Raw genomic sequence first — 22621 nt, 5'->3', positions numbered from 1 at the left:
TGAATAGGCAGATTCAAATCCCCCAAAGGGGCAGTACAGTGTTGTTTTCACAGAAGCACGAGGATTGCGCCAGATGGAAAACAGTGGCAAATCAGAATGGCTTAACCTTTGTGAAATGGAAGTAGGCCAGCATGCAACAGCCGGAACTTGTCGCTTGGGTCCCCCAGGGCAGCGCACAAAAGGGCCCACGGCCAATTGTGTTTACCGGGGCGACGCAAGGTGTTTGGTCCATGTGGAGATTTGCACAGCTAACAAATCAGAACCCACATAATCGACAGCACAGACACCAAGCAACCCTAAAAACAGGGGAGCTGTCTCTATTTTTCACCAGAATAATAAGCAGCTAACCACTCAGTTTGTGTTCCCTTCCTCCAACCCTCCTGAAAGGGAGAGAGGAACGGTCATCAATAGCAGACAGCAGCTGCATAAATGCAACACTGTCCACTTGCTTCACGCTCAGAAGAGAACACTTCAACTCTTCCTCGTGGTTAGCGAAGACCAGACACTTTCGAACACATTTCCTCAGTTAAGAACTATAGAAATGATCCCTGAAAGTATAGTCTTAATAGCACAAAGGGCAGCCCAGGCAGGTGGAAGAAGCTGCCACCCATCTCACTTAGGGTGGGAAAGCGTCTATCGTCCCAAAGGCAACAAAAAGCCCCTCCATTTCTGCATAGGAAAACCTTTCCCGCAACACCATAGAAAACATTTCCTATCCATAGCGTTGGCAAAAGATGACAAAAATGCCTGTACTTTGTAAATTTACATATTGAAGACCAGCAGCCAATAAAATTCGTCAGTGTGGATGACAGAGACAAGGGGCTCCCATGGCCCAGCCAAGGCTGGCCTCAGTAAACAGAGTGGCCATATTACGATGGCAATGAGTGTTATTCAATATCTGGGAAGCTTTGCAGTGGAATTCGAGCAAGCATAAGTGGGAGGCAACGTGAACAATGGCGGTGTGACTTTTATGAGAACGTAATGCATGTGATGGAAGGGTATTGCGCGCATTGGCCAGACAAGCATTTGAGTCGGACCTGAAAAGTACCCAGCTGAATAGGCAGATTCAAAGGCAGTACAGTGTTGTTTTCACAGAAGCACGAGGATTGCGCCAGATGAAAAACAGTGGCAAATCAGAATGGCTTAACCTTTGTGAAATGGAAGTAGGCCAGCATGCAACAGCCGGAACTTGTCGCTTGGGTCCCCCAGGGCAGCGCACAAAAGGGCCCACGGCCAATTGTGTTTACCGGGGCGACGCAAGGTGTTTGGTCCATGTGGAGATTTGCACAGCTAACAAATCAGAACCCACATAATCGACAGCACAGACACCAAGCAACCCTAAGAACAGGGGAGCTGTCTCTATTTTTCACCAGAATAATAAGCAGCTAACCACTCAGTTTGTGTTCCCTTCCTCCAACCCTCCTGAAAGGGAGAGAGGAACGGTCATCAATAGCAGACAGCAGCTGCATAAATGCAACACTGTCCACTTGCTTCACGCTCAGAAGAGAACACTTCAACTCTTCCTCGTGGTTAGCGAAGACCAGACACTTTCGAACACATTTCCTCAGTTAAGAACTATAGAAATGATCCCTGAAAGTATAGTCTTAATAGCAAAAAGGGCAGCCCAGGCAGGTGGAAGAAGCTGCCACCCATCTCACTTAGGGTGGGAAAGCGTCTATCGTCCCAAAGGCAACAAAAAGCCCCTCCATTTCTGCATAGGAAAACCTTTCCCGCAACACCATAGAAAACATTTCCTATCCATAGCGTTGGCAAAAGATGACAAAAATGCCTGTACTTTGTAAATTTACATATTGAAGACCAGCAGCCAATAAAATTCGTCAGTGTGGATGACAGAGACAAGGGGCTCCCATGGCCCAGCCAAGGCTGGCCTCAGTAAACAGAGTGGCCATATTACGATGGCAATGAGTGTTATTCAATATCTGGGAAGCTTTGCAGTGGAATTCGAGCAAGCATAAGTGGGAGGCAACGTGAACAATGGCGGTGTGACTTTTATGAGAACGTAATGCATGTGATGGAAGGGTATTGCGCGCATTGGCCAGACAAGCATTTGAGTCGGACCTGAAAAGTACCCAGCTGAATAGGCAGATTCAAAGGCAGTACAGTGTTGTTTTCACAGAAGCACGAGGATTGCGCCAGATGAAAAACAGTGGCAAATCAGAATGGCTTAACCTTTGTGAAATGGAAGTAGGCCAGCATGCAACAGCCGGAACTTGTCGCTTGGGTCCCCCAGGGCAGCGCACAAAAGGGCCCACGGCAATTGTGTTTACCGGGGCGACGCAAGGTGTTTGGTCCATGTGGAGATTTGCACAGCTAACAAATCAGAACCCACATAATCGACAGCACAGACACCAAGCAACCCTAAGAACAGGGGAGCTGTCTCTATTTTTCACCAGAATAATAAGCAGCTAACCACTCAGTTTGTGTTCCCTTCCTCCAACCCTCCTGAAAGGGAGAGAGGAACGGTCATCAATAGCAGACAGCAGCTGCATAAATGCAACACTGTCCACTTGCTTCACGCTCAGAAGAGAACACTTCAACTCTTCCTCGTGGTTAGCGAAGACCAGACACTTTCGAACACATTTCCTCAGTTAAGAACTATAGAAATGATCCCTGAAAGTATAGTCTTAATAGCACAAAGGGCAGCCCAGGCAGGTGGAAGAAGCTGCCACCCATCTCACTTAGGGTGGGAAAGCGTCTATCGTCCCAAAGGCAACAAAAAGCCCCTCCATTTCTGCATAGGAAAACCTTTCCCGCAACACCATAGAAAACATTTCCTATCCATAGCGTTGGCAAAAGATGACAAAAATGCCTGTACTTTGTAAATTTACATATTGAAGACCAGCAGCCAATAAAATTCGTCAGTGTGGATGACAGAGACAAGGGGCTCCCATGGCCCAGCCAAGGCTGGCCTCAGTAAACAGAGTGGCCATATTACGATGGCAATGAGTGTTATTCAATATCTGGGAAGCTTTGCAGTGGAATTCGAGCAAGCATAAGTGGGAGGCAACGTGAACAATGGCGGTGTGACTTTTATGAGAACGTAATGCATGTGATGGAAGGGTATTGCGCGCATTGGCCAGACAAGCATTTGAGTCGGACCTGAAAAGTACCCAGCTGAATAGGCAGATTCAAATCCCCCAAAGGGGCAGTACAGTGTTGTTTTCACAGAAGCACGAGGATTGCGCCAGATGGAAAACAGTGGCAAATCAGAATGGCTTAACCTTTGTGAAATGGAAGTAGGCCAGCATGCAACAGCCGGAACTTGTCGCTTGGGTCCCCCAGGGCAGCGCACAAAAGGGCCCACGGCCAATTGTGTTTACCGGGGCGACGCAAGGTGTTTGGTCCATGTGGAGATTTGCACAGCTAACAAATCAGAACCCACATAATCGACAGCACAGACACCAAGCAACCCTAAGAACAGGGGAGCTGTCTCTATTTTTCACCAGAATAATAAGCAGCTAACCACTCAGTTTGTGTTCCCTTCCTCCAACCCTCCTGAAAGGGAGAGAGGAACGGTCATCAATAGCAGACAGCAGCTGCATAAATGCAACACTGTCCACTTGCTTCACGCTCAGAAGAGAACACTTCAACTCTTCCTCGTGGTTAGCGAAGACCAGACACTTTCGAACACATTTCCTCAGTTAAGAACTATAGAAATGATCCCTGAAAGTATAGTCTTAATAGCACAAAGGGCAGCCCAGGCAGGTGGAAGAAGCTGCCACCCATCTCACTTAGGGTGGGAAAGCGTCTATCGTCCCAAAGGCAACAAAAAGCCCCTCCATTTCTGCATAGGAAAACCTTTCCCGCAACACCATAGAAAACATTTCCTATCCATAGCGTTGGCAAAAGATGACAAAAATGCCTGTACTTTGTAAATTTACATATTGAAGACCAGCAGCCAATAAAATTCGTCAGTGTGGATGACAGAGACAAGGGGCTCCCATGGCCCAGCCAAGGCTGGCCTCAGTAAACAGAGTGGCCATATTACGATGGCAATGAGTGTTATTCAATATCTGGGAAGCTTTGCAGTGGAATTCGAGCAAGCATAAGTGGGAGGCAACGTGAACAATGGCGGTGTGACTTTTATGAGAACGTAATGCATGTGATGGAAGGGTATTGCGCGCATTGGCCAGACAAGCATTTGAGTCGGACCTGAAAAGTACCCAGCTGAATAGGCAGATTCAAAGGCAGTACAGTGTTGTTTTCACAGAAGCACGAGGATTGCGCCAGATGAAAAACAGTGGCAAATCAGAATGGCTTAACCTTTGTGAAATGGAAGTAGGCCAGCATGCAACAGCCGGAACTTGTCGCTTGGGTCCCCCAGGGCAGCGCACAAAAGGGCCCACGGCCAATTGTGTTTACCGGGGCGACGCAAGGTGTTTGGTCCATGTGGAGATTTGCACAGCTAACAAATCAGAACCCACATAATCGACAGCACAGACACCAAGCAACCCTAAGAACAGGGGAGCTGTCTCTATTTTTCACCAGAATAATAAGCAGCTAACCACTCAGTTTGTGTTCCCTTCCTCCAACCCTCCTGAAAGGGAGAGAGGAACGGTCATCAATAGCAGACAGCAGCTGCATAAATGCAACACTGTCCACTTGCTTCACGCTCAGAAGAGAACACTTCAACTCTTCCTCGTGGTTAGCGAAGACCAGACACTTTCGAACACATTTCCTCAGTTAAGAACTATAGAAATGATCCCTGAAAGTATAGTCTTAATAGCAAAAAGGGCAGCCCAGGCAGGTGGAAGAAGCTGCCACCCATCTCACTTAGGGTGGGAAAGCGTCTATCGTCCCAAAGGCAACAAAAAGCCCCTCCATTTCTGCATAGGAAAACCTTTCCCGCAACACCATAGAAAACATTTCCTATCCATAGCGTTGGCAAAAGATGACAAAAATGCCTGTACTTTGTAAATTTACATATTGAAGACCAGCAGCCAATAAAATTCGTCAGTGTGGATGACAGAGACAAGGGGCTCCCATGGCCCAGCCAAGGCTGGCCTCAGTAAACAGAGTGGCCATATTACGATGGCAATGAGTGTTATTCAATATCTGGGAAGCTTTGCAGTGGAATTCGAGCAAGCATAAGTGGGAGGCAACGTGAACAATGGCGGTGTGACTTTTATGAGAACGTAATGCATGTGATGGAAGGGTATTGCGCGCATTGGCCAGACAAGCATTTGAGTCGGACCTGAAAAGTACCCAGCTGAATAGGCAGATTCAAATCCCCCAAAGGGGCAGTACAGTGTTGTTTTCACAGAAGCACGAGGATTGCGCCAGATGGAAAACAGTGGCAAATCAGAATGGCTTAACCTTTGTGAAATGGAAGTAGGCCAGCATGCAACAGCCGGAACTTGTCGCTTGGGTCCCCCAGGGCAGCGCACAAAAGGGCCCACGGCCAATTGTGTTTACCGGGGCGACGCAAGGTGTTTGGTCCATGTGGAGATTTGCACAGCTAACAAATCAGAACCCACATAATCGACAGCACAGACACCAAGCAACCCTAAAAACAGGGGAGCTGTCTCTATTTTTCACCAGAATAATAAGCAGCTAACCACTCAGTTTGTGTTCCCTTCCTCCAACCCTCCTGAAAGGGAGAGAGGAACGGTCATCAATAGCAGACAGCAGCTGCATAAATGCAACACTGTCCACTTGCTTCACGCTCAGAAGAGAACACTTCAACTCTTCCTCGTGGTTAGCGAAGACCAGACACTTTCGAACACATTTCCTCAGTTAAGAACTATAGAAATGATCCCTGAAAGTATAGTCTTAATAGCACAAAGGGCAGCCCAGGCAGGTGGAAGAAGCTGCCACCCATCTCACTTAGGGTGGGAAAGCGTCTATCGTCCCAAAGGCAACAAAAAGCCCCTCCATTTCTGCATAGGAAAACCTTTCCCGCAACACCATAGAAAACATTTCCTATCCATAGCGTTGGCAAAAGATGACAAAAATGCCTGTACTTTGTAAATTTACATATTGAAGACCAGCAGCCAATAAAATTCGTCAGTGTGGATGACAGAGACAAGGGGCTCCCATGGCCCAGCCAAGGCTGGCCTCAGTAAACAGAGTGGCCATATTACGATGGCAATGAGTGTTATTCAATATCTGGGAAGCTTTGCAGTGGAATTCGAGCAAGCATAAGTGGGAGGCAACGTGAACAATGGCGGTGTGACTTTTATGAGAACGTAATGCATGTGATGGAAGGGTATTGCGCGCATTGGCCAGACAAGCATTTGAGTCGGACCTGAAAAGTACCCAGCTGAATAGTGTTGTTTTCACAGAAGCACGAGGATTGCGCCAGATGAAAAACAGTGGCAAATCAGAATGGCTTAACCTTTGTGAAATGGAAGTAGGCCAGCATGCAACAGCCGGAACTTGTCGCTTGGGTCCCCCAGGGCAGCGCACAAAAGGGCCCACGGCAATTGTGTTTACCGGGGCGACGCAAGGTGTTTGGTCCATGTGGAGATTTGCACAGCTAACAAATCAGAACCCACATAATCGACAGCACAGACACCAAGCAACCCTAAGAACAGGGGAGCTGTCTCTATTTTTCACCAGAATAATAAGCAGCTAACCACTCAGTTTGTGTTCCCTTCCTCCAACCCTCCTGAAAGGGAGAGAGGAACGGTCATCAATAGCAGACAGCAGCTGCATAAATGCAACACTGTCCACTTGCTTCACGCTCAGAAGAGAACACTTCAACTCTTCCTCGTGGTTAGCGAAGACCAGACACTTTCGAACACATTTCCTCAGTTAAGAACTATAGAAATGATCCCTGAAAGTATAGTCTTAATAGCAAAAAGGGCAGCCCAGGCAGGTGGAAGAAGCTGCCACCCATCTCACTTAGGGTGGGAAAGCATCTATCGTCCCAAAGGCAACAAAAAGCCCCCCCATTTCTGCATAGGAAAACCTTTCCCGCAACCCCATAGAAAACCTTTCCTTTCCATAGCGTTGGCAAAAGATGACAAAAATGCCTGTACTTTGTAAATTTACATATTGAAGACCAGCAGCCAATAAAATTCGTCAGTGTGGATGACAGAGACAAGGGGCTCCCATGGCCCAGCCAAGGCTGGCCTCAGTAAACAGAGTGGCCATATTACAATGGCAATGAGTGTTATTCAATATCTGGGAAGCTTTGCAGTGGAATTCGAGCAAGCATAAGTGGGAGGCAACGTGAACAATGGCGGTGTGACTTTTATGAGAACGTAATGCATGTGATGGAAGGGTATTGCGCGCATTGGCCAGACAAGCATTTGAGTCGGACCTGAAAAGTACCCAGCTGAATAGGCAGATTCAAATCCCCCAAAGGGGCAGTACAGTGTTGTTTTCACAGAAGCACGAGGATTGCGCCAGATGGAAAACAGTGGCAAATCAGAATGGCTTAACCTTTGTGAAATGGAAGTAGGCCAGCATGCAACAGCCGGAACTTGTCGCTTGGGTCCCCCAGGGCAGCGCACAAAAGGGCCCACGGCCAATTGTGTTTACCGGGGCGACGCAAGGTGTTTGGTCCATGTGGAGATTTGCACAGCTAACAAATCAGAACCCACATAATCGACAGCACAGACACCAAGCAACCCTAAAAACAGGGGAGCTGTCTCTATTTTTCACCAGAATAATAAGCAGCTAACCACTCAGTTTGTGTTCCCTTCCTCCAACCCTCCTGAAAGGGAGAGAGGAACGGTCATCAATAGCAGACAGCAGCTGCATAAATGCAACACTGTCCACTTGCTTCACGCTCAGAAGAGAACACTTCAACTCTTCCTCGTGGTTAGCGAAGTCCAGACACTTTCGAACACATTTCCTCAGTTAAGAACTATAGAAATGATCCCTGAAAGTATAGTCTTAATAGCACAAAGGGCAGCCCAGGCAGGTGGAAGAAGCTGCCACCCATCTCACTTAGGGTGGGAAAGCGTCTATCGTCCCAAAGGCAACAAAAAGCCCCTCCATTTCTGCATAGGAAAACCTTTCCCGCAACACCATAGAAAACATTTCCTATCCATAGCGTTGGCAAAAGATGACAAAAATGCCTGTACTTTGTAAATTTACATATTGAAGACCAGCAGCCAATAAAATTCGTCAGTGTGGATGACAGAGACAAGGGGCTCCCATGGCCCAGCCAAGGCTGGCCTCAGTAAACAGAGTGGCCATATTACGATGGCAATGAGTGTTATTCAATATCTGGGAAGCTTTGCAGTGGAATTCGAGCAAGCATAAGTGGGAGGCAACGTGAACAATGGCGGTGTGACTTTTATGAGAACGTAATGCATGTGATGGAAGGGTATTGCGCGCATTGGCCAGACAAGCATTTGAGTCGGACCTGAAAAGTACCCAGCTGAATAGGCAGATTCAAATCCCCCAAAGGGGCAGTACAGTGTTGTTTTCACAGAAGCACGAGGATTGCGCCAGATGGAAAACAGTGGCAAATCAGAATGGCTTAACCTTTGTGAAATGGAAGTAGGCCAGCATGCAACAGCCGGAACTTGTCGCTTGGGTCCCCCAGGGCAGCGCACAAAAGGGCCCACGGCCAATTGTGTTTACCGGGGCGACGCAAGGTGTTTGGTCCATGTGGAGATTTGCACAGCTAACAAATCAGAACCCACATAATCGACAGCACAGACACCAAGCAACCCTAAGAACAGGGGAGCTGTCTCTATTTTTCACCAGAATAATAAGCAGCTAACCACTCAGTTTGTGTTCCCTTCCTCCAACCCTCCTGAAAGGGAGAGAGGAACGGTCATCAATAGCAGACAGCAGCTGCATAAATGCAACACTGTCCACTTGCTTCACGCTCAGAAGAGAACACTTCAACTCTTCCTCGTGGTTAGCGAAGACCAGACACTTTCGAACACATTTCCTCAGTTAAGAACTATAGAAATGATCCCTGAAAGTATAGTCTTAATAGCACAAAGGGCAGCCCAGGCAGGTGGAAGAAGCTGCCACCCATCTCACTTAGGGTGGGAAAGCGTCTATCGTCCCAAAGGCAACAAAAAGCCCCTCCATTTCTGCATAGGAAAACCTTTCCCGCAACACCATAGAAAACATTTCCTATCCATAGCGTTGGCAAAAGATGACAAAAATGCCTGTACTTTGTAAATTTACATATTGAAGACCAGCAGCCAATAAAATTCGTCAGTGTGGATGACAGAGACAAGGGGCTCCCATGGCCCAGCCAAGGCTGGCCTCAGTAAACAGAGTGGCCATATTACGATGGCAATGAGTGTTATTCAATATCTGGGAAGCTTTGCAGTGGAATTCGAGCAAGCATAAGTGGGAGGCAACGTGAACAATGGCGGTGTGACTTTTATGAGAACGTAATGCATGTGATGGAAGGGTATTGCGCGCATTGGCCAGACAAGCATTTGAGTCGGACCTGAAAAGTACCCAGCTGAATAGGCAGATTCAAAGGCAGTACAGTGTTGTTTTCACAGAAGCACGAGGATTGCGCCAGATGAAAAACAGTGGCAAATCAGAATGGCTTAACCTTTGTGAAATGGAAGTAGGCCAGCATGCAACAGCCGGAACTTGTCGCTTGGGTCCCCCAGGGCAGCGCACAAAAGGGCCCACGGCCAATTGTGTTTACCGGGGCGACGCAAGGTGTTTGGTCCATGTGGAGATTTGCACAGCTAACAAATCAGAACCCACATAATCGACAGCACAGACACCAAGCAACCCTAAGAACAGGGGAGCTGTCTCTATTTTTCACCAGAATAATAAGCAGCTAACCACTCAGTTTGTGTTCCCTTCCTCCAACCCTCCTGAAAGGGAGAGAGGAACGGTCATCAATAGCAGACAGCAGCTGCATAAATGCAACACTGTCCACTTGCTTCACGCTCAGAAGAGAACACTTCAACTCTTCCTCGTGGTTAGCGAAGACCAGACACTTTCGAACACATTTCCTCAGTTAAGAACTATAGAAATGATCCCTGAAAGTATAGTCTTAATAGCAAAAAGGGCAGCCCAGGCAGGTGGAAGAAGCTGCCACCCATCTCACTTAGGGTGGGAAAGCGTCTATCGTCCCAAAGGCAACAAAAAGCCCCTCCATTTCTGCATAGGAAAACCTTTCCCGCAACACCATAGAAAACATTTCCTATCCATAGCGTTGGCAAAAGATGACAAAAATGCCTGTACTTTGTAAATTTACATATTGAAGACCAGCAGCCAATAAAATTCGTCAGTGTGGATGACAGAGACAAGGGGCTCCCATGGCCCAGCCAAGGCTGGCCTCAGTAAACAGAGTGGCCATATTACGATGGCAATGAGTGTTATTCAATATCTGGGAAGCTTTGCAGTGGAATTCGAGCAAGCATAAGTGGGAGGCAACGTGAACAATGGCGGTGTGACTTTTATGAGAACGTAATGCATGTGATGGAAGGGTATTGCGCGCATTGGCCAGACAAGCATTTGAGTCGGACCTGAAAAGTACCCAGCTGAATAGGCAGATTCAAATCCCCCAAAGGGGCAGTACAGTGTTGTTTTCACAGAAGCACGAGGATTGCGCCAGATGGAAAACAGTGGCAAATCAGAATGGCTTAACCTTTGTGAAATGGAAGTAGGCCAGCATGCAACAGCCGGAACTTGTCGCTTGGGTCCCCCAGGGCAGCGCACAAAAGGGCCCACGGCCAATTGTGTTTACCGGGGCGACGCAAGGTGTTTGGTCCATGTGGAGATTTGCACAGCTAACAAATCAGAACCCACATAATCGACAGCACAGACACCAAGCAACCCTAAAAACAGGGGAGCTGTCTCTATTTTTCACCAGAATAATAAGCAGCTAACCACTCAGTTTGTGTTCCCTTCCTCCAACCCTCCTGAAAGGGAGAGAGGAACGGTCATCAATAGCAGACAGCAGCTGCATAAATGCAACACTGTCCACTTGCTTCACGCTCAGAAGAGAACACTTCAACTCTTCCTCGTGGTTAGCGAAGACCAGACACTTTCGAACACATTTCCTCAGTTAAGAACTATAGAAATGATCCCTGAAAGTATAGTCTTAATAGCACAAAGGGCAGCCCAGGCAGGTGGAAGAAGCTGCCACCCATCTCACTTAGGGTGGGAAAGCGTCTATCGTCCCAAAGGCAACAAAAAGCCCCTCCATTTCTGCATAGGAAAACCTTTCCCGCAACACCATAGAAAACATTTCCTATCCATAGCGTTGGCAAAAGATGACAAAAATGCCTGTACTTTGTAAATTTACATATTGAAGACCAGCAGCCAATAAAATTCGTCAGTGTGGATGACAGAGACAAGGGGCTCCCATGGCCCAGCCAAGGCTGGCCTCAGTAAACAGAGTGGCCATATTACGATGGCAATGAGTGTTATTCAATATCTGGGAAGCTTTGCAGTGGAATTCGAGCAAGCATAAGTGGGAGGCAACGTGAACAATGGCGGTGTGACTTTTATGAGAACGTAATGCATGTGATGGAAGGGTATTGCGCGCATTGGCCAGACAAGCATTTGAGTCGGACCTGAAAAGTACCCAGCTGAATAGGCAGATTCAAAGGCAGTACAGTGTTGTTTTCACAGAAGCACGAGGATTGCGCCAGATGAAAAACAGTGGCAAATCAGAATGGCTTAACCTTTGTGAAATGGAAGTAGGCCAGCATGCAACAGCCGGAACTTGTCGCTTGGGTCCCCCAGGGCAGCGCACAAAAGGGCCCACGGCCAATTGTGTTTACCGGGGCGACGCAAGGTGTTTGGTCCATGTGGAGATTTGCACAGCTAACAAATCAGAACCCACATAATCGACAGCACAGACACCAAGCAACCCTAAGAACAGGGGAGCTGTCTCTATTTTTCACCAGAATAATAAGCAGCTAACCACTCAGTTTGTGTTCCCTTCCTCCAACCCTCCTGAAAGGGAGAGAGGAACGGTCATCAATAGCAGACAGCAGCTGCATAAATGCAACACTGTCCACTTGCTTCACGCTCAGAAGAGAACACTTCAACTCTTCCTCGTGGTTAGCGAAGACCAGACACTTTCGAACACATTTCCTCAGTTAAGAACTATAGAAATGATCCCTGAAAGTATAGTCTTAATAGCAAAAAGGGCAGCCCAGGCAGGTGGAAGAAGCTGCCACCCATCTCACTTAGGGTGGGAAAGCGTCTATCGTCCCAAAGGCAACAAAAAGCCCCTCCATTTCTGCATAGGAAAACCTTTCCCGCAACACCATAGAAAACATTTCCTATCCATAGCGTTGGCAAAAGATGACAAAAATGCCTGTACTTTGTAAATTTACATATTGAAGACCAGCAGCCAATAAAATTCGTCAGTGTGGATGACAGAGACAAGGGGCTCCCATGGCCCAGCCAAGGCTGGCCTCAGTAAACAGAGTGGCCATATTACGATGGCAATGAGTGTTATTCAATATCTGGGAAGCTTTGCAGTGGAATTCGAGCAAGCATAAGTGGGAGGCAACGTGAACAATGGCGGTGTGACTTTTATGAGAACGTAATGCATGTGATGGAAGGGTATTGCGCGCATTGGCCAGACAAGCATTTGAGTCGGACCTGAAAAGTACCCAGCTGAATAGGCAGATTCAAAGGCAGTACAGTGTTGTTTTCACAGAAGCACGAGGATTGCGCCAGATGAAAAACAGTGGCAAATCAGAATGGCTTAACCTTTGTGAAATGGAAGTAGGCCAGCATGCAACAGCCGGAACTTGTCGCTTGGGTCCCCCAGGGCAGCGCACAAAAGGGCCCACGGCAATTGTGTTTACCGGGGCGACGCAAGGTGTTTGGTCCATGTGGAGATTTGCACAGCTAACAAATCAGAACCCACATAATCGACAGCACAGACACCAAGCAACCCTAAGAACAGGGGAGCTGTCTCTATTTTTCACCAGAATAATAAGCAGCTAACCACTCAGTTTGTGTTCCCTTCCTCCAACCCTCCTGAAAGGGAGAGAGGAACGGTCATCAATAGCAGACAGCAGCTGCATAAATGCAACACTGTCCACTTGCTTCACGCTCAGAAGAGAACACTTCAACTCTTCCTCGTGGTTAGCGAAGACCAGACACTTTCGAACACATTTCCTCAGTTAAGAACTATAGAAATGATCCCTGAAAGTATAGTCTTAATAGCAAAAAGGGCAGCCCAGGCAGGTGGAAGAAGCTGCCACCCATCTCACTTAGGGTGGGAAAGCATCTATCGTCCCAAAGGCAACAAAAAGCCCCCCCATTTCTGCATAGGAAAACCTTTCCCGCAACCCCATAGAAAACCTTTCCTTTCCATAGCGTTGGCAAAAGATGACAAAAATGCCTGTACTTTGTAAATTTACATATTGAAGACCAGCAGCCAATAAAATTCGTCAGTGTGGATGACAGAGACAAGGGGCTCCCATGGCCCAGCCAAGGCTGGCCTCAGTAAACAGAGTGGCCATATTACGATGGCAATGAGTGTTATTCAATATCTGGGAAGCTTTGCAGTGGAATTCGAGCAAGCATAAGTGGGAGGCAACGTGAACAATGGCGGTGTGACTTTTATGAGAACGTAATGCATGTGATGGAAGGGTATTGCGCGCATTGGCCAGACAAGCATTTGAGTCGGACCTGAAAAGTACCCAGCTGAATAGGCAGATTCAAAGGCAGTACAGTGTTGTTTTCACAGAAGCACGAGGATTGCGCCAGATGAAAAACAGTGGCAAATCAGAATGGCTTAACCTTTGTGAAATGGAAGTAGGCCAGCATGCAACAGCCGGAACTTGTCGCTTGGGTCCCCCAGGGCAGCGCACAAAAGGGCCCACGGCCAATTGTGTTTACCGGGGCGACGCAAGGTGTTTGGTCCATGTGGAGATTTGCACAGCTAACAAATCAGAACCCACATAATCGACAGCACAGACACCAAGCAACCCTAAGAACAGGGGAGCTGTCTCTATTTTTCACCAGAATAATAAGCAGCTAACCACTCAGTTTGTGTTCCCTTCCTCCAACCCTCCTGAAAGGGAGAGAGGAACGGTCATCAATAGCAGACAGCAGCTGCATAAATGCAACACTGTCCACTTGCTTCACGCTCAGAAGAGAACACTTCAACTCTTCCTCGTGGTTAGCGAAGACCAGACACTTTCGAACACATTTCCTCAGTTAAGAACTATAGAAATGATCCCTGAAAGTATAGTCTTAATAGCACAAAGGGCAGCCCAGGCAGGTGGAAGAAGCTGCCACCCATCTCACTTAGGGTGGGAAAGCGTCTATCGTCCCAAAGGCAACAAAAAGCCCCTCCATTTCTGCATAGGAAAACCTTTCCCGCAACACCATAGAAAACATTTCCTATCCATAGCGTTGGCAAAAGATGACAAAAATGCCTGTACTTTGTAAATTTACATATTGAAGACCAGCAGCCAATAAAATTCGTCAGTGTGGATGACAGAGACAAGGGGCTCCCATGGCCCAGCCAAGGCTGGCCTCAGTAAACAGAGTGGCCATATTACGATGGCAATGAGTGTTATTCAATATCTGGGAAGCTTTGCAGTGGAATTCGAGCAAGCATAAGTGGGAGGCAACGTGAACAATGGCGGTGTGACTTTTATGAGAACGTAATGCATGTGATGGAAGGGTATTGCGCGCATTGGCCAGACAAGCATTTGAGTCGGACCTGAAAAGTACCCAGCTGAATAGGCAGATTCAAAGGCAGTACAGTGTTGTTTTCACAGAAGCACGAGGATTGCGCCAGATGAAAAACAGTGGCAAATCAGAATGGCTTAACCTTTGTGAAATGGAAGTAGGCCAGCATGCAACAGCCGGAACTTGTCGCTTGGGTCCCCCAGGGCAGCGCACAAAAGGGCCCACGGCCAATTGTGTTTACCGGGGCGACGCAAGGTGTTTGGTCCATGTGGAGATTTGCACAGCTAACAAATCAGAACCCACATAATCGACAGCACAGACACCAAGCAACCCTAAGAACAGGGGAGCTGTCTCTATTTTTCACCAGAATAATAAGCAGCTAACCACTCAGTTTGTGTTCCCTTCCTCCAACCCTCCTGAAAGGGAGAGAGGAACGGTCATCAATAGCAGACAGCAGCTGCATAAATGCAACACTGTCCACTTGCTTCACGCTCAGAAGAGAACACTTCGTGGTTAGCGAAGACCAGACACTTTCGAACACATTTCCTCAGTTAAGAACTATAGAAATGATCCCTGAAAGTATAGTCTTAATAGCAAAAAGGGCAGCCCAGGCAGGTGGAAGAAGCTGCCACCCATCTCACTTAGGGTGGCAAAGCATCTATCGTCCCAAAGGCAACAAAAAGCCCCCCCATTTCTGCATAGGAAAACCTTTCCCGCAACCCCATAGAAAACCTTTCCTTTCCATAGCGTTGGCAAAAGATGACAAAAATGCCTGTACTTTGTAAATTTACATATTGAAGACCAGCAGCCAATAAAATTTGTCAGTGTGGATGACAGAGACAAGGGGCTCCCATGGCCCAGCCAAGGCTGGCCTCAGTAAACAGAGTGGCCATATTACGATGGCAATGAGTGTTATTCAATATCTGGGAAGCTTTGCAGTGGAATTCGAGCAAGCATAAGTGGGAGGCAACGTGAACAATGGCGGTGTGACTTTTATGAGAACGTAATGCATAGGATGGAAGGGTATTGCGCGCATTGGCCAGACAAGCATTTGAGTCGGACCTGAAAAGTACCCAGCTGAATAGGCAGATTCAAATCCCCCAAAGGGGCAGTACAGTGTTGTTTTCACAGAAGCACGAGGATTGCGCCAGATGGAAAACAGTGGCAAATCAGAATGGCTTAACCTTTGTGAAATGGAAGTAGGCCAGCATGCAACAGCCGGAACTTGTCGCTTGGGTCCCCCAGGGCAGCGCACAAAAGGGCCCACGGCCAATTGTGTTTACCGGGGCGACGCAAGGTGTTTGGTCCATGTGGAGATTTGCACAGCTAACAAATCAGAACCCACATAATCGACAGCACAGACACCAAGCAACCCTAAGAACAGGGGAGCTGTCTCTATTTTTCACCAGAATAATAAGCAGCTAACCACTCAGTTTGTGTTCCCTTCCTCCAACCCTCCTGAAAGGGAGAGAGGAACGGTCATCAATAGCAGACAGCAGCTGCATAAATGCAACACTGTCCACTTGCTTCTCGCTCAGAAGACTCTTCCTCGTGGTTAGCGAAGACCAGACACTTTCGAACACATTTCCTCAGTTAAGAACTATAGAAATGATCCCTGAAAGTATAGTCTTAATAGCAAAAAGGGCAGCCCAGGCAGGTGGAAGAAGCTGCCACCCATCTCACTTAGGGTGGGAAAGCGTCTATCGTCCCAAAGGCAACAAAAAGCCCCTCCATTTCTGCATAGGAAAACCTTTCCCGCAACACCATAGAAAACATTTCCTATCCATAGCGTTGGCAAAAGATGACAAAAATGCCTGTACTTTGTAAATTTACATATTGAAGACCAGCAGCCAATAAAATTCGTCAGTGTGGATGACAGAGACAAGGGGCTCCCATGGCCCAGCCAAGGCTGGCCTCAGTAAACAGAGTGGCCATATTACGATGGCAATGAGTGTTATTCAATATCTGGGAAGCTTTGCAGTGGAATTCGAGCAAGCATAAGTGGGAGGCAACGTGAACAATGGCGGTGTGACTTTTATGAGAACGTAATGCATGTGATGGAAGGGTATTGCGCGCATTGGCCAGACAAGCATTTGAGTCGGACCTGAAAAGTACCCAGCTGAATAGGCAGATTCAAAGGCAGTACAGTGTTGTTTTCACAGAAGCACGAGGATTGCGCCAGATGAAAAACAGTGGCAAATCAGAATGGCTTAACCTTTGTGAAATGGAAGTAGGCCAGCATGCAACAGCCGGAACTTGTCGCTTGGGTCCCCCAGGGCAGCGCACAAAAGGGCCCACGGCAATTGTGTTTACCGGGGCGACGCAAGGTGTTTGGTCCATGTGGAGATTTGCACAGCTAACAAATCAGAACCCACATAATCGACAGCACAGACACCAAGCAACCCTAAGAACAGGGGAGCTGTCTCTATTTTTCACCAGAATAATAAGCAGCTAACCACTCAGTTTGTGTTCCCTTCCTCCAACCCTCCTGAAAGGGAGAGAGGAACGGTCATCAATAGCAGACAGCAGCTGCATAAATGCAACACTGTCCACTTGCTTAACGCTCAGAAGAGAACACTTCAACTCTTCCTCGTGGTTAGCGAAGACCAGACACTTTCGAACACATTTCCTCAGTTAAGAACTATAGAAATGATCCCTGAAAGTATAGTCTTAATAGCAAAAAGGACAGCCCAGGCAGGTGGAAGAAGCTGCCACCCATCTCACTTAGGGTGGGAAAGCATCTATCGTCCCAAAGGCAACAAAAAGCCCCCCCATTTCTGCATAGGAAAACCTTTCCCGCAACCCCATAGAAAACCTTTCCTTTCCATAGCGTTGGCAAAAGATGACAAAAATGCCTGTACTTTGTAAATTTACATATTGAAGACCAGCAGCCAATAAAATTTGTCAGTGTGGATGACAGAGACAAGGGGCTCCCATGGCCCAGCCAAGGCTGGCCTCAGTAAACAGAGTGGCCATATTACGATGGCAATGAGTGTTATTCAATATCTGGGAAGCTTTGCAGTGGAATTCGAGCAAGCATAAGTGGGAGGCAACGTGAACAATGGCGGTGTGACTTTTATGAGAACGTAATGCATGTGATGGAAGGGTATTGCGCGCATTGGCCAGACAAGCATTTGAGTCGGACCTGAAAAGTACCCAGCTGAATAGGCAGATTCAAATCCCCCAAAGGGGCAGTACAGTGTTGTTTTCACAGAAGCACGAGGATTGCGCCAGATGGAAAACAGTGGCAAATCAGAATGGCTTAACCTTTGTGAAATGGAAGTAGGCCAGCATGCAACAGCCGGAACTTGTCGCTTGGGTCCCCCAGGGCAGCGCACAAAAGGGCCCACGGCCAATTGTGTTTACCGGGGCGACGCAAGGTGTTTGGTCCATGTGGAGATTTGCACAGCTAACAAATCAGAACCCACATAATCGACAGCACAGACACCAAGCAACCCTAAGAACAGGGGAGCTGTCTCTATTTTTCACCAGAATAATAAGCAGCTAACCACTCAGTTTGTGTTCCCTTCCTCCAACCCTCCTGAAAGGGAGAGAGGAACGGTCATCAATAGCAGACAGCAGCTGCATAAATGCAACACTGTCCACTTGCTTCACGCTCAGAAGAGAACACTTCAACTCTTCCTCGTGGTTAGCGAAGACCAGACACTTTCGAACACATTTCCTCAGTTAAGAACTATAGAAATAATCCCTGAAAGTATAGTCTTAATAGCACAAAGGGCAGCCCAGGCAGGTGGAAGAAGCTGCCACCCATCTCACTTAGGGTGGGAAAGCGTCTATCGTCCCAAAGGCAACAAAAAGCCCCTCCATTTCTGCATAGGAAAACCTTTCCCGCAACACCATAGAAAACATTTCCTATCCATAGCGTTGGCAAAAGATGACAAAAATGCCTGTACTTTGTAAATTTACATATTGAAGACCAGCAGCCAATAAAATTCGTCAGTGTGGATGACAGAGACAAGGGGCTCCCATGGCCCAGCCAAGGCTGGCCTCAGTAAACAGAGTGGCCATATTACGATGGCAATGAGTGTTATTCAATATCTGGGAAGCTTTGCAGTGGAATTCGAGCAAGCATAAGTGGGAGGCAACGTGAACAATGGCGGTGTGACTTTTATGAGAACGTAATGCATGTGATGGAAGGGTATTGCGCGCATTGGCCAGACAAGCATTTGAGTCGGACCTGAAAAGTACCCAGCTGAATAGGCAGATTCAAAGGCAGTACAGTGTTGTTTTCACAGAAGCACGAGGATTGCGCCAGATGAAAAACAGTGGCAAATCAGAATGGCTTAACCTTTGTGAAATGGAAGTAGGCCAGCATGCAACAGCCGGAACTTGTCGCTTGGGTCCCCCAGGGCAGCGCACAAAAGGGCCCACGGCCAATTGTGTTTACCGGGGCGACGCAAGGTGTTTGGTCCATGTGGAGATTTGCACAGCTAACAAATCAGAACCCACATAATCGACAGCACAGACACCAAGCAACCCTAAGAACAGGGGAGCTGTCTCTATTTTTCACCAGAATAATAAGCAGCTAACCACTCAGTTTGTGTTCCCTTCCTCCAACCCTCCTGAAAGGGAGAGAGGAACGGTCATCAATAGCAGACAGCAGCTGCATAAATGCAACACTGTCCACTTGCTTCACGCTCAGAAGAGAACACTTCAACTCTTCCTCGTGGTTAGCGAAGACCAGACACTTTCGAACACATTTCCTCAGTTAAGAACTATAGAAATGATCCCTGAAAGTATAGTCTTAATAGCAAAAAGGGCAGCCCAGGCAGGTGGAAGAAGCTGCCACCCATCTCACTTAGGGTGGGAAAGCGTCTATCGTCCCAAAGGCAACAAAAAGCCCCTCCATTTCTGCATAGGAAAACCTTTCCCGCAACACCATAGAAAACATTTCCTATCCATAGCGTTGGCAAAAGATGACAAAAATGCCTGTACTTTGTAAATTTACATATTGAAGACCAGCAGCCAATAAAATTCGTCAGTGTGGATGACAGAGACAAGGGGCTCCCATGGCCCAGCCAAGGCTGGCCTCAGTAAACAGAGTGGCCATATTACGATGGCAATGAGTGTTATTCAATATCTGGGAAGCTTTGCAGTGGAATTCGAGCAAGCATAAGTGGGAGGCAACGTGAACAATGGCGGTGTGACTTTTATGAGAACGTAATGCATGTGATGGAAGGGTATTGCGCGCATTGGCCAGACAAGCATTTGAGTCGGACCTGAAAAGTACCCAGCTGAATAGGCAGATTCAAATCCCCCAAAGGGGCAGTACAGTGTTGTTTTCACAGAAGCACGAGGATTGCGCCAGATGGAAAACAGTGGCAAATCAGAATGGCTTAACCTTTGTGAAATGGAAGTAGGCCAGCATGCAACAGCCGGAACTTGTCGCTTGGGTCCCCCAGGGCAGCGCACAAAAGGGCCCACGGCCAATTGTGTTTACCGGGGCGACGCAAGGTGTTTGGTCCATGTGGAGATTTGCACAGCTAACAAATCAGAACCCACATAATCGACAGCACAGACACCAAGCAACCCTAAGAACAGGGGAGCTGTCTCTATTTTTCACCAGAATAATAAGCAGCTAACCACTCAGTTTGTGTTCCCTTCCTCCAACCCTCCTGAAAGGGAGAGAGGAACGGTCATCAATAGCAGACAGCAGCTGCATAAATGCAACACTGTCCACTTGCTTCACGCTCAGAAGAGAACACTTCAACTCTTCCTCGTGGTTAGCGAAGACCAGACACTTTCGAACACATTTCCTCAGTTAAGAACTATAGAAATAATCCCTGAAAGTATAGTCTTAATAGCACAAAGGGCAGCCCAGGCAGGTGGAAGAAGCTGCCACCCATCTCACTTAGGGTGGGAAAGCGTCTATCGTCCCAAAGGCAACAAAAAGCCCCTCCATTTCTGCATAGGAAAACCTTTCCCGCAACACCATAGAAAACATTTCCTATCCATAGCGTTGGCAAAAGATGACAAAAATGCCTGTACTTTGTAAATTTACATATTGAAGACCAGCAGCCAATAAAATTCGTCAGTGTGGATGACAGAGACAAGGGGCTCCCATGGCCCAGCCAAGGCTGGCCTCAGTAAACAGAGTGGCCATATTACGATGGCAATGAGTGTTATTCAATATCTGGGAAGCTTTGCAGTGGAATTCGAGCAAGCATAAGTGGGAGGCAACGTGAACAATGGCGGTGTGACTTTTATGAGAACGTAATGCATGTGATGGAAGGGTATTGCGCGCATTGGCCAGACAAGCATTTGAGTCGGACCTGAAAAGTACCCAGCTGAATAGGCAGATTCAAAGGCAGTACAGTGTTGTTTTCACAGAAGCACGAGGATTGCGCCAGATGAAAAACAGTGGCAAATCAGAATGGCTTAACCTTTGTGAAATGGAAGTAGGCCAGCATGCAACAGCCGGAACTTGTCGCTTGGGTCCCCCAGGGCAGCGCACAAAAGGGCCCACGGCCAATTGTGTTTACCGGGGCGACGCAAGGTGTTTGGTCCATGTGGAGATTTGCACAGCTAACAAATCAGAACCCACATAATCGACAGCACAGACACCAAGCAACCCTAAGAACAGGGGAGCTGTCTCTATTTTTCACCAGAATAATAAGCAGCTAACCACTCAGTTTGTGTTCCCTTCCTCCAACCCTCCTGAAAGGGAGAGAGGAACGGTCATCAATAGCAGACAGCAGCTGCATAAATGCAACACTGTCCACTTGCTTCACGCTCAGAAGAGAACACTTCAACTCTTCCTCGTGGTTAGCGAAGACCAGACACTTTCGAACACATTTCCTCAGTTAAGAACTATAGAAATGATCCCTGAAAGTATAGTCTTAATAGCAAAAAGGGCAGCCCAGGCAGGTGGAAGAAGCTGCCACCCATCTCACTTAGGGTGGGAAAGCGTCTATCGTCCCAAAGGCAACAAAAAGCCCCTCCATTTCTGCATAGGAAAACCTTTCCCGCAACACCATAGAAAACATTTCCTATCCATAGCGTTGGCAAAAGATGACAAAAATGCCTGTACTTTGTAAATTTACATATTGAAGACCAGCAGCCAATAAAATTCGTCAGTGTGGATGACAGAGACAAGGGGCTCCCATGGCCCAGCCAAGGCTGGCCTCAGTAAACAGAGTGGCCATATTACGATGGCAATGAGTGTTATTCAATATCTGGGAAGCTTTGCAGTGGAATTCGAGCAAGCATAAGTGGGAGGCAACGTGAACAATGGCGGTGTGACTTTTATGAGAACGTAATGCATGTGATGGAAGGGTATTGCGCGCATTGGCCAGACAAGCATTTGAGTCGGACCTGAAAAGTACCCAGCTGAATAGGCAGATTCAAAGGCAGTACAGTGTTGTTTTCACAGAAGCACGAGGATTGCGCCAGATGAAAAACAGTGGCAAATCAGAATGGCTTAACCTTTGTGAAATGGAAGTAGGCCAGCATGCAACAGCCGGAACTTGTCGCTTGGGTCCCCCAGGGCAGCGCACAAAAGGGCCCACGGCAATTGTGTTTACCGGGGCGACGCAAGGTGTTTGGTCCATGTGGAGATTTGCACAGCTAACAAATCAGAACCCACATAATCGACAGCACAGACACCAAGCAACCCTAAGAACAGGGGAGCTGTCTCTATTTTTCACCAGAATAATAAGCAGCTAACCACTCAGTTTGTGTTCCCTTCCTCCAACCCTCCTGAAAGGGAGAGAGGAACGGTCATCAATAGCAGACAGCAGCTGCATAAATGCAACACTGTCCACTTGCTTCACGCTCAGAAGAGAACACTTCAACTCTTCCTCGTGGTTAGCGAAGACCAGACACTTTCGAACACATTTCCTCAGTTAAGAACTATAGAAATGATCCCTGAAAGTATAGTCTTAATAGCAAAAAGGACAGCCCAGGCAGGTGGAAGAAGCTGCCACCCATCTCACTTAGGGTGGGAAAGCATCTATCGTCCCAAAGGCAACAAAAAGCCCCCCCATTTCTGCATAGGAAAACCTTTCCCGCAACCCCA

At 47.6% G+C, this 22621-nt stretch overlaps 20 non-coding genes and 2 pseudogenes across 20 annotated transcripts; all 22 read right to left on the bottom strand.

Moving 5' to 3' along the window:
• Positions 1 to 346: 346 nt before the first annotated feature.
• Positions 347 to 564, bottom strand: LOC138490919 (small nucleolar RNA U3). The gene has a single exon (XR_011275806.1). It is a non-coding gene; the product is annotated as a small nucleolar RNA U3 (small nucleolar RNA).
• Positions 565 to 1388: 824 nt separating this feature from the next.
• On the bottom strand, positions 1389 to 1606 carry LOC138490918 (small nucleolar RNA U3). Its single transcript, XR_011275805.1, has one exon. It is a non-coding gene; the product is annotated as a small nucleolar RNA U3 (small nucleolar RNA).
• An 823-nt stretch (positions 1607 to 2429) lies between these two features.
• LOC138490917 (small nucleolar RNA U3) lies at positions 2430 to 2647 on the bottom strand. Its single transcript, XR_011275804.1, has one exon. It is a non-coding gene; the product is annotated as a small nucleolar RNA U3 (small nucleolar RNA).
• Positions 2648 to 3482: 835 nt separating this feature from the next.
• Positions 3483 to 3700, bottom strand: LOC138490916 (small nucleolar RNA U3). Its single transcript, XR_011275803.1, has one exon. It is a non-coding gene; the product is annotated as a small nucleolar RNA U3 (small nucleolar RNA).
• An 824-nt stretch (positions 3701 to 4524) lies between these two features.
• Positions 4525 to 4742, bottom strand: LOC138490915 (small nucleolar RNA U3). The gene has a single exon (XR_011275802.1). It is a non-coding gene; the product is annotated as a small nucleolar RNA U3 (small nucleolar RNA).
• An 835-nt stretch (positions 4743 to 5577) lies between these two features.
• Positions 5578 to 5795, bottom strand: LOC138490914 (small nucleolar RNA U3). Its single transcript, XR_011275801.1, has one exon. It is a non-coding gene; the product is annotated as a small nucleolar RNA U3 (small nucleolar RNA).
• Positions 5796 to 6597: 802 nt separating this feature from the next.
• LOC138490913 (small nucleolar RNA U3) lies at positions 6598 to 6815 on the bottom strand. Its single transcript, XR_011275800.1, has one exon. It is a non-coding gene; the product is annotated as a small nucleolar RNA U3 (small nucleolar RNA).
• An 835-nt stretch (positions 6816 to 7650) lies between these two features.
• On the bottom strand, positions 7651 to 7868 carry LOC138490766 (small nucleolar RNA U3). Its single transcript, XR_011275669.1, has one exon. It is a non-coding gene; the product is annotated as a small nucleolar RNA U3 (small nucleolar RNA).
• An 835-nt stretch (positions 7869 to 8703) lies between these two features.
• Positions 8704 to 8921, bottom strand: LOC138490912 (small nucleolar RNA U3). Its single transcript, XR_011275799.1, has one exon. It is a non-coding gene; the product is annotated as a small nucleolar RNA U3 (small nucleolar RNA).
• Positions 8922 to 9745: 824 nt separating this feature from the next.
• On the bottom strand, positions 9746 to 9963 carry LOC138490910 (small nucleolar RNA U3). The gene has a single exon (XR_011275798.1). It is a non-coding gene; the product is annotated as a small nucleolar RNA U3 (small nucleolar RNA).
• Positions 9964 to 10798: 835 nt separating this feature from the next.
• On the bottom strand, positions 10799 to 11016 carry LOC138490909 (small nucleolar RNA U3). The gene has a single exon (XR_011275797.1). It is a non-coding gene; the product is annotated as a small nucleolar RNA U3 (small nucleolar RNA).
• An 824-nt stretch (positions 11017 to 11840) lies between these two features.
• On the bottom strand, positions 11841 to 12058 carry LOC138490907 (small nucleolar RNA U3). The gene has a single exon (XR_011275795.1). It is a non-coding gene; the product is annotated as a small nucleolar RNA U3 (small nucleolar RNA).
• An 823-nt stretch (positions 12059 to 12881) lies between these two features.
• LOC138490906 (small nucleolar RNA U3) lies at positions 12882 to 13099 on the bottom strand. The gene has a single exon (XR_011275794.1). It is a non-coding gene; the product is annotated as a small nucleolar RNA U3 (small nucleolar RNA).
• Positions 13100 to 13923: 824 nt separating this feature from the next.
• On the bottom strand, positions 13924 to 14141 carry LOC138490905 (small nucleolar RNA U3). The gene has a single exon (XR_011275793.1). It is a non-coding gene; the product is annotated as a small nucleolar RNA U3 (small nucleolar RNA).
• Positions 14142 to 14965: 824 nt separating this feature from the next.
• Positions 14966 to 15172, bottom strand: LOC138490464 (small nucleolar RNA U3; annotated as a pseudogene).
• An 835-nt stretch (positions 15173 to 16007) lies between these two features.
• On the bottom strand, positions 16008 to 16214 carry LOC138490486 (small nucleolar RNA U3; annotated as a pseudogene).
• An 823-nt stretch (positions 16215 to 17037) lies between these two features.
• On the bottom strand, positions 17038 to 17255 carry LOC138490367 (small nucleolar RNA U3). Its single transcript, XR_011275402.1, has one exon. It is a non-coding gene; the product is annotated as a small nucleolar RNA U3 (small nucleolar RNA).
• Positions 17256 to 18090: 835 nt separating this feature from the next.
• Positions 18091 to 18308, bottom strand: LOC138490355 (small nucleolar RNA U3). The gene has a single exon (XR_011275392.1). It is a non-coding gene; the product is annotated as a small nucleolar RNA U3 (small nucleolar RNA).
• Positions 18309 to 19132: 824 nt separating this feature from the next.
• LOC138490904 (small nucleolar RNA U3) lies at positions 19133 to 19350 on the bottom strand. Its single transcript, XR_011275792.1, has one exon. It is a non-coding gene; the product is annotated as a small nucleolar RNA U3 (small nucleolar RNA).
• Positions 19351 to 20185: 835 nt separating this feature from the next.
• Positions 20186 to 20403, bottom strand: LOC138490354 (small nucleolar RNA U3). Its single transcript, XR_011275391.1, has one exon. It is a non-coding gene; the product is annotated as a small nucleolar RNA U3 (small nucleolar RNA).
• Positions 20404 to 21227: 824 nt separating this feature from the next.
• LOC138490903 (small nucleolar RNA U3) lies at positions 21228 to 21445 on the bottom strand. The gene has a single exon (XR_011275791.1). It is a non-coding gene; the product is annotated as a small nucleolar RNA U3 (small nucleolar RNA).
• An 823-nt stretch (positions 21446 to 22268) lies between these two features.
• LOC138490901 (small nucleolar RNA U3) lies at positions 22269 to 22486 on the bottom strand. Its single transcript, XR_011275790.1, has one exon. It is a non-coding gene; the product is annotated as a small nucleolar RNA U3 (small nucleolar RNA).
• Between the last annotated feature and the right edge of the window lie 135 nt (positions 22487 to 22621).

Source organism: Ambystoma mexicanum, chromosome 9, assembly GCF_040938575.1.
Source record: "Ambystoma mexicanum isolate Mex_15411 chromosome 9, UKY_AmexF1_1, whole genome shotgun sequence".
NCBI lineage: Eukaryota > Metazoa > Chordata > Amphibia > Caudata > Ambystomatidae > Ambystoma > Ambystoma mexicanum.
Note: the sequence above shows the minus strand (reverse complement) of the source record. Positions and strands in the feature narration are given on the sequence as shown.